The sequence below is a fragment of the Saccoglossus kowalevskii genome, chromosome 4 (assembly GCF_978046115.1).
Source record: "Saccoglossus kowalevskii chromosome 4, keSacKowa6.1, whole genome shotgun sequence".
NCBI lineage: Eukaryota > Metazoa > Hemichordata > Enteropneusta > Harrimaniidae > Saccoglossus > Saccoglossus kowalevskii.
Window position 1 is genome coordinate 14,635,732 of NC_140644.1, and position 10,509 is coordinate 14,646,240.

At 36.5% G+C, this 10,509-nt stretch overlaps 1 long non-coding RNA gene across 1 annotated transcript; it reads left to right on the top strand.

Annotated features, from left to right (window-relative positions):
* The first annotated feature begins 699 nt into the window (after positions 1 to 699).
* LOC102805720 (uncharacterized) lies at positions 700 to 2,680 on the top strand. The gene is made up of 3 exons (XR_438220.3): positions 700 to 859; positions 1,858 to 1,994; positions 2,407 to 2,680. It is a non-coding gene; the product is annotated as an uncharacterized LOC102805720 (long non-coding RNA).
* The last annotated feature ends 7,829 nt before the right edge of the window (positions 2,681 to 10,509 follow it).

Below are 10,509 nucleotides of genomic sequence, written 5' to 3' on the forward strand. Positions count from 1 at the left end.
AACGAAAATGAATTAAAAAAACAAAAATTGATTTTGAAATCAAAAATTGATTTTGAAAATGAAAACGGATTTTGAAAATGAAAACGGATTTTAAAAACGAAAATGGATTTCCTAAAAACGAAAACGAATTTTGAAAATGAAAACAGATTTTAAAAATGGATTTAAACAATTGTTTTTTTAAAATGAAAACCGATACCCGAAACAAAAATCGATTTCAGAACCGAAAATGGTTATTAAAAATGAATTATAAAATAAAAGTGAATTGTAAAAATGGTTTTATAAAATGCTATGTTGTGAGCCACCTCGGTTGCCGTAGTAGAAGGACATTTCCGGGGTTGCGGTAATCTGTTTTTCCTGGTTTGAGCGTACACAGAAATTTCTTCCACATACCACCACGAGAAAGTCTCCCGGAAACACAAATTCGTCCGTTGCCGGTGGTGGAAGGAATTCCTCTCTATCGCAAAACGCAGAGCCAAGATATTCTGACAGTTCTTTGCCACTGGTATGACATTCATAAGTGTCTCTGACGCCTTAACAAGTGAGAAAAAAACGTGCGACATGTACGGTTCCAACGCAGTTAGCTATAGCGAAAATCCTGCTAGTAGGTGCAGCAACATCGCGTGGGTGTTTACCATTGACGTCATCCGTGTATAACCACGCGATCACGTGACCTTCACGCGGTGGCCAATATATCAATCTACAGGGCATTATTACCGGCGAATTCTAAGTAGCGTCATTCGGCACGTAGACACAATCGCGTACACTTGGCAAAGCGACACACGTCGATTTTTTTCACCAGTCCTTTCAGAATTGCCAAAAATTATGTTATCTGTTATTTCAAGAACTGCAATTAGGAATGGTGAGTACTGAGTTAATTATCAAGTTTAGCTTCAAATTGAATTCTAGACAGATTAATTGAAATTTCGTAGTTCTCGACTGGTTCCCGGCGTAAATAACGAAATTTTATAAATTTATATAGGCTCTATCGTATTTTTACTTATAAACAAGCTAATATAATCCATGAATACACCGTGTTATTTATTCATTTGAATTATGTTTTAAAAAGGTAGTCAGTTGTATGACTCCCGAATTCAATTTGTAGGAAAAAAATCAAACTGACAGAGTCACGACAATGGTATTCAGACCAATGATAAAAAGTACACCATTATACCACGTACCCGACCGAAACGATGGTGTACCGGAAAACGTATTTTTGGAGAGGTCGTGTATGTGAACCAGTGGAAATATCAGGGTAGACTTAGCCGAGGGAATACGTACTAAATTGTCAGCGTTAGTTTTTATAGCAATGCGGCCTCTGAGTTCATAAACGTTCGATGTACAGAGCAGATATTGCGCAATCCTTGACACAGTATATAAAGTCAAGGTAACAATCTTTTATAAACACTTTTATTCTCTGTTGTCGCGGTGATATTTTCTTTAGAACTGATCCATAAAAACAGTTACTACCGAGACGAACAAGACAAAAGGCTATTAACGTTGAAACAAAATTTCACCTTGACCTTGCTCAAGGTGACCTTCATCGTCACGCGGTCGGTCGGTTAACACAGTTAAGGTTTTAACTGTTGTTGTGTAATTACGAACCTATTTTCAAATATAATACACAAATAATATAATAATTCGATACCAGTCCCCCATTTTCACAACATTGAATACAATGTTCGAACAACGAGATTAGACAAAACATCTTCATATTTTTGTAGTGAATAACAGAAAGTCACGTCACGTTTTCGTTCTCTTTTCTCTGTTTCGGTTCCGGTCCGTCTTTGAGAATTCTTCATAGTGTAGCTCGCTGTAGTGGTTTAACGATTGAGTCACGATTTCATTTTATTTACTCAGGTCAACGACTTTTGGTTCAACAGCAGCCTCTAGTGGCAAGAAATGTAAATACTGATGCTGGCAAAGCAGTGGTGTCTGTCCATGGAAATGGATTATTGATAGTAGGCGTTGCTGGTGCACTAGTTTCATGGGGAATGGTGAGTAATTATCTTTTGAACATGCACTGTGCGTCATTCAAAATCAACTTTAATTGTTTTTACATTGTCAACATCACACATCCGACGTAATTTAGTCGAGCTAAGTTGCCGACAGGGTCCGGGATGGTGTCAAAATTCAGGCATTGAACCCAAAATGTGGATATCCTCAAATCACGTGTCGATTACAACAGGCGTATTTTGAAATACACACCATAGTGTAAAATTGCAAGCGTATGGGAAAGTCACATTTCAATACAATATTTTTTTTAATGTTGTAGTAAACATTTAGGTAACTATGAATAGGGATAATTTGTATCACGATGTCTACTGTTTGTATGGCTCATAGAATAGTATGTTTAATGAAGATGTATATGAATATATTCAGTTCATAATGTCGTTTTCTTTCTTTCAGATTTTTGGAAATGGTATGATTAGACTATACAGAGAACCATCACGTTCGTTATATCGCAGCTGTTATGAAAAATACTGAGTGAACCACGCAAGCTGACGAAGATTATTATTTTTATTAGCTTAATTTGTATTTTATTTATTTTTTGCTCATCATTTGCCAACATACCTCAGAGTCGGCGGTGATGAAATGACAATTCACTTTTCCAGTTTGTCAATTATAAATAAATATTTTTAATTGTGATTTATAATCAAATAAAATATGATAATTCACTGATTTTTACTTGATTTTGTAGTATTTTTCGATCAGAATCTAAGCTATCTACTCCATCCATGGGTGGATTTAGAGGGGGCCGCGGACTTCCTATTTTAACAACCAATAAGGCTTCGCGCCATCGGCGCTCTCGAACTTGGCTTTCGGCCAACTTATTGCCCCCCCCCCCCTCCCCTATTCCAGAATCCTAGATCCCCCCTGCCATCAAATGTAACTGACATAGCGCCATGCCATTTCTCCACCAATATGCAATGATGGTGCGTGAGTTAAGACCATGGTACAAGGGACAACCTTTGTTGCCAACAAATGTTGCAGCGTGTTGGCAACAAGAGTTGTTGACCCGTGGCATTTACTCTCACAATACAATGTACTTCTCACCTGCTGGTTGCGCCCTCTAGCGACGAAGACTCTCTGTAACGTTCAATCCCATAGATTGCACCAAAGAATCATGGGACACTGTTGTATATGTTGTTTACAATGTTAATCTATCTTTTGTTATCCATTGTTATTTTAATCCAGAAAGTAAATTTGTTGTGAGATTAGGCGTAACTGGAAGGTGCCCCTTTCAAAGAGTGAAGGCCGTGTTGCCGTTTAGAACACAGTAAATTTTTGAAAAAAACAGTATTTTGTTATCAATGTTGGGCGATAACAGATCATAACATGAGCGAGCGGTGTGAACGGCGTTCCTCAAATCCATTTACCAAGAAGCGCCCGTCTCTAGAGGACGCGGCCTGTGTGGGAACGGTACACTGTATTACTGCGTCCATGGAAGTACTAATGGAGTACCTCCATGCTGCGTCCTTAGTCCATTCTCAGACTAGTAATACAAGTCTGAGGTCCATTGTGCTTCGCGCACAGAATCGAGAAGGTGACTTGATTTTGCCTACATTGTGTAACGCAATTTCAAATTCAAAATGAACGAAATTATAGAACAAGGTAATTTAATTTCTTCGAGGGACAATTGTAATCTATCTCTGGAGTTCAATGATGGAACAACTGCTGGACATAGTACCTATGATTAGTGGAAACATATCAATTGAAACTGTTTGGGAAAACTTATACCATAGATTTTGCAGTGGAAAAGACTGGACTCGGAGAAAACGGGCACGGATACTTAAGACGTATTGAAACAGGACAGACTTCTAATAAGTATCATATGATTGATTTGATAAAGCATGTCCGACATCTCGAGGTGAACACGTACTGTATTTGTGAAATATATGTTAATGAAGAAAGGTGTGCCAACAACTTACCGTGAGGGGGGGTGGTAGGGGGAGAATGGTCCATATGCAGCGTGTTTTTACAGAACTCATATGGTCGTGTCACACGCAACGTAATATTACCGTAATTGGTATAGTACAGGTGTGATGGTTCAAATACCAAAATGGCAACAGTAACATAAAGACTTCCCTGGCGGCGATGATAACATACGAACACAGAGCCAACAGATGAGGTTTCAACTGGTACTGGTATTATTATACTCTGCAAACATCAAGTAATATAACGCGGTAAAACTCCAAACCTCCAACAACTAGATACTTAAACTCCAACACAATTCAACGAGATCTCCGATCTGATCTCAGTGCTGAACAACTCCCCTATATATACTCACACTGTCTATAAATAGACCATTACATCAGCATACATAATGAGTCTGGAACTTACTACAAATTTCTAGAATGTTCCATTACCTTCTATTGCCTCCTACAGTGTTCTATTACCTATTCAACCAGTTTCTAAAAATTCCACCCAGACACAGTACGGTTCTAGAACATTCTCAGTCACACGGAAGTGGCAAACAAGTCGTATGCGACATGCCTCCCCTCTCAAGAATATTATAACATATAATATTACATGACTAGCAACGACGTCAATGATACGAATACGATAACAATTTTAAAATATAGCTGCATAGCAGCAATCACCGGTTTTCAAGACCATGGCACATGGCCAAGTCACATGCAATGCATGGCCAGGTATGACTGTTTGCAATAGCCCTCAAAATTAACGTTGGTCCCATGTTTGTATATGTGATATTGTCCGAGATATTATTGCCATGCATATGTAATGAGTTATATGACCATTTATAGTCATCGGGTATGTTTGTCAATTCTCTTGTCCAATGTCTTCAATATAGCATTGGTTCCATGTCCCGACCTGCAACAGTGCCTAAGATGTTAGAGGCATGCATATTTAATGAGTTCTATGACCATATATGGTCATCTCATATGTTGGACAATTCTCTTGACCAATGTCTTCAGTATATGTTTGGGTACATGTCCCTATCTTTAAAAGTGCTCGAGATATTATGGATATGCATATTTAATGAGTTCTATGACCATATGTGGTAATCGAATAAGTTGGTCAATCCTTTTGTCCAATGTCTTCAATATAACATTGGTTTCAAGTTCGTGCTTGCAATAGTTCCTGAGATATTAGAGACAGGCATATTTAATGAGTTGTATGACCATATATGGTCATCGAATGTGTTGGTCAGTTTTCTTGTCCAATACCTTCAATATAGGTTTGGGTACATGTCTCTATCTTTAAAAGTGCATATTTAATCAGTTCTATGACCATATATGGTCATCGAATATGTTGGTCAATTCTCTCGTCCTATGTCTTCAATATAGCGTTGGTTCCATGTTTGTACTTGCAATATTGCCTGAGATATTAGAGACACGCATATTTAATGAGTTATATGACCATATATGGTCATCAACTATGTTGATCAATTCTTTTGTTCAATGTCTTCAATATAACATTGGTTCCATGTTTGTACTTGCAATAGTGCCTGAGATATTAGAGACATGCATATTCAATGAGTTCCATGACCATATATGGTCATCGAATGTGTTGGTCAATTCTCTTGTCCAATGTCTTCACTATAGGTTTGGGTACATGTCTATATCTTTAAAAGTGCTCGAGATATTATAGATATGCATATTTAATGAGTTCTATGACCATATATGGTCATCAACTATGTTGGTCAATTCTTTTGTCCAATGTCTTCAATATAGCGTTGGTTCCATGTTTGTACTTGCAATAGTGCCTGAGATATTAGAGACATGCATATTTAATGAGTTGCATGACCATATATGGTCATCCAATATTTTGATCAATTCTCTTGTCCAATGTCTTCAATATAGCGTTAGTTCCATTTTTGTATATGCAATAGTTCTCAATATATGTCAATTCAATGTGTATCGTACAAGGGCCCTCCCCCCTTTCCCACAATGCAACATTGCTGACTATTTTATATAAAATGTGAAAAATATTCATAAATCAACTGCTCCAAAACTACTGGTCGCACTTTCACGATTCTTTGATTAATCTGTAGTATGTATGACGTTCTTCAAAATTATGGCGTGGAATTTCGATACGATCAAAATTATGCAAATGAGATGCAAAACAATATTTCAGAAAATTCTAAAAAAAAAAGTCACATGACCGTTCAACTTTTTTTTCATGAAATACGTAGCTCTAGGGCCAATGCTTCTTTTAAGCGAAAGTTTGAGACTCCTAGACCCTCAGAAAGGTGTTTAAATGAGCATGCCATTTTTTGCCTAAAATTCAAAATGGCCGCCGTACCACGTGACCAATATGCGTCATCTTAGGATATGCATTAGATCTCATCAAACTTTACAAACATATGAAAAAATTTTTAAGATATGTGCAACGGTGTTCGAATGGCGCTTAGCAAAAAATCTGGCGGAATAATAATAATAATAAATATAGCTGCGTTGCAGCAATGTCGGGTTTCGAGCCCACTGACTTATTAGCAGCGTTCCAAAATCAGCATCATTGACAATAATATATTATAGGAAATTGCATGGCCTTCATACTAAACATGTTGCATGTTCCTGTCTGTAACAGTGCTTAAGGTATTACAATCTTGCATATTTAATGATGTCCCATGACCATATATGGTCATCGGATGTTTTTGTCAGCTCTGTTGTGCAATAACTTCAATATTGCATTGGTTGCATTTTCCTATCTGTAACAGTGCTTGAGATATAACATTTATGCATATTTGATGAGGTCACATGACCATATGTGGTCATCACATTAGTTAGTCACATCTCTTGTTCCATAGATTCGATATTGCACAGATTGCATGTTCCCATCTGTAACAGTGCTTGAGTTATTACATTTATGCATATTTAACGGTGTCACATGACCATGTATGGGCATCAGATGTGTTAGTCACATATCTTGTCTCATAGCTTCGATATTGCACAGGTTGTGTGTTTCTATCTGTTACTGTGTTTCAAATATAACATTTATGCATATTTGATGAGGTCACATGACCATATATGGTCATCACATTAGTTAGTCACATCTCTTGTTCCATAGATTCGATATTGCACAGGTTGCATGTTCCCGTCTGTAATAGTGCTTGAGTTATTACATTTATGCTTATTTGATGAGGTCACATGACCATATATGGTCATCGGATATGTTAGTGACTTCTGTTGTGCAATAGCTTCAATATTGCACTGGTTGCATGTTCCTATCTGTAACAGTGCTTGAGATATAACATTTATGCATATTTGATGAGGTCACATGACCATATATGGTCATTGGATGTGTTAGTCACTTCTGTTGTGCAATAGCTTCAATATTGCATGGGTTGCATGTTCCTATCTGTAACAGTGCTTGAGTTATTACATTTATGCATATTTGATGAAAATACATGACCATATATGGTCATCACATTAGTTAGCCACATCTCTTGTCTCATAGCTTCGATATTGCATAGGTTGCATGTCTCTATCTGTGATTCTGCTTGAGATATTACAATTGTGCATATTTAATGACGTCACATGACCATATACGGTCATCACATTAGTTACTCACATCTCATGTCCCACAGCTTCGATTTTGCACAGGATGCATGTCCCTAACTCTTACAGTGCTTGATATATTACATTTAATCATATTCAATGAGGTCACATGACCATATATGGTCATCTTGTTTGTTAGTAAAATTTCATGTACCATCACTTCAATATTGCACTGGTTGCATGTTCCCGTCTGTAACTGTGCTTGAGTTATTACATTTATGCATATTTGATGAAGTCACATGACCATATATGGTCATCACATTAGTTAGTCACATCTCGTGTCTTATAGCTTCGATATTGCACAGGTTGCATGTCGCTATCTGTAACAGTGATTGATATATTACATTTATGCATATTTAATGAGATCACATGACCATATATGGTCATCTTGTTTGTTAGTAGAATTTCATGTACCATCACTTCAATATTGCACTGGTTGCATGTTCCTATCTGTAACAGTGCTTGAGATATTGCAATTCTGTCTATAAAATGAGGTCACGTGACCATATAAAAGAACAAAAAAAATATGAAAAAACATTCTAAAATCTTCTTCTAAAAAACGGCTTATCGCCTGGACTTCATATTTTGGAATTAAATACTATGTCATATGATCATTCAAAGTTATTCAGGGATAGTTGATTAGTCGAAAATTATGCAAATGAGATGCAAAAGAAAATTAAAAAAATTCTAGAAAAAAATTAGTCACGTGACCGCTAAAGTTTTTTTTGATGAAATTTGTAGCCCTTGTCGCACTGCTACTATCATAAAAAAATTGGACCACTCAGACCCTCAGAAAGGTGCGCAATTCGGCATTGAAAATTTCGCCTTTAATCCAAGATGGCGGCCTGGTCATGTGACCTATGTGTCTGAACTTAGGATATGCTCCAGATCTCATACAGCTTTACCATTGTGGCAAGTATGGAACTGATCGGTCCAACGGTGTTGACATAAAGCGTGACCAAAAATTTAGGCGGAAGAATAATAATAAATATAGCTGCATAGCAGCAATGACGGGTTTCGAGCCTGCATGGCTGATGGCAAATTGCACTTGCTCGATGTGATTATTTGACGAACGTTTCATGTCTAGAATGCAATGTTCTTAACAAGTCCTCTGGTATTTTGGTTTATGAACCACACTGGAATCAACAGACATAACCATTGATAGTCATCTGTCCAATGTTATTCATAATAAAGATGATTTTTTTTGAGGTATTTTGCATTTTTGTGATAAATTCAAGATGGCCGCCAAAACTACTTGAATCATGGGGAATTTTTTCACGTACACATAATCATATTGAACGGATGTTGGATGCCAACTTTGGTTTAAATCTGGCAAATTGTTCATGAGTTATAGCGTAATTTCACTTTTTACTAAATTTAAGATGGCTGCCAAAGGAAGCCATTTTTCAAAAATCTGTTTCAATAACTTTGTAGAGCTATCAAGAGAGATACTATATGCTAAATTGCATGTCAAACAAGCGGGTAGTTTTTAAGAAAATGATTTTTTGATTTTTTTTTTACATTTTTTGGATAAATTCAAGATGGCAGCCAAAACCACTTGAATCGTGGGAAATATTTTCATGAACACATAATCACTGCATTGAACAGATGTTGTATGCCAACAGATGTTGTATGTTGTATCTGGCAAATTGTTCATGACTTATAGCGTAATTTCACTTTTTACTAAATCCAGGATGGCTGCTAAAGAAAGCCATTTTTCAAAAATCTGCTTCATTAACTTTGTAGAGCTATCAACATAGGTGCTGCAGAGCAAATTTCCAATCATAGGAATGAGCCATTTTTAAAAAAAAAGATTTTAAAAGTTTTTTGTCATTTTCAGAAAATCCAATATGGCGGCCAAGGTCACATGATCGTTAAAGATTTTATTGATGATATTTGCTAGACATGACTCTTTCTGTAGTTTACTGTTTGTCATAGTAATTTAAATCAAGCATGTTGTTTTCTGGCTGGTTAACATAGCGGCGATTGCAGTGATTTCATTATACAGTTTCTTTCTTTATTGGATGAATTAATTTCTTGTGACTCACTAATCCGGCAATGCGTGTATTTAAATAACAAGGTTCACCGTCAGGATGTTCACATTTGAAATAGCGTGAAAACATTTTAAATACTAAAATATAACGCATGTCATTCAGCTTAAAATATGAGGCTTCATTGCGGAGATGTATTAAGAAGTTACTGCGGCCTGGCTGCCATAGAGGACGCACATTATACTAGAAGTGCATGTAACCACGGAACTTACATGATGGAACCTACAGTCGTTTTTGAAACTGTTAATTGTCGCACCATAAACAAAACATTTTAAATATTTTCTTGCACATGTGCCCCAGTTCTCGCATTCTATCTTGTACTTAGTTTAATAACTTATAATTATTATTATATATATGTTGTAAAATTATGTTGTCAATATGATACCAGAGACGTCTAAGTCATGTGAAGTTCTGGTTATAAAATTAATATGTATAATATTTTGTTTACATCTGTGTGGGCGAGTCCCGGGACAGAGTATGCCCAGAATAAACTGTCATATCATAACAGTTACATAAAACGACGGTCTAGCAGTGACAGACGCGTACTTTAATTTTGATCAAATTTCAACACATGTATAGTCTTAGTATAAACCGTACATAAATCATGTCATGTACTCGATAAAACATTGACAATCAATTGAGCGTCGTTTATATTTACAGCCTCTACAAGTTTATATAACTTTAATTCGTGTACAAAATATGCACATTTTTGCATTTGAACACGATTAAAATAAAGGCATAAAATTTCCACAAATCAATCTGAAAAAAACTAGGTGTAATTTGATTTCGTAAATTTTATTGCACTACTAATTACTAGTATAACCATGGAACTGGTTTATAGTTCCATGGTATAACTAAGAATGTTGGACTTGGACAACGACCCGTCTCTCAGGCCGTGACTGTGAAAACTATATAGCGCCACCAGGCGGTCGAAG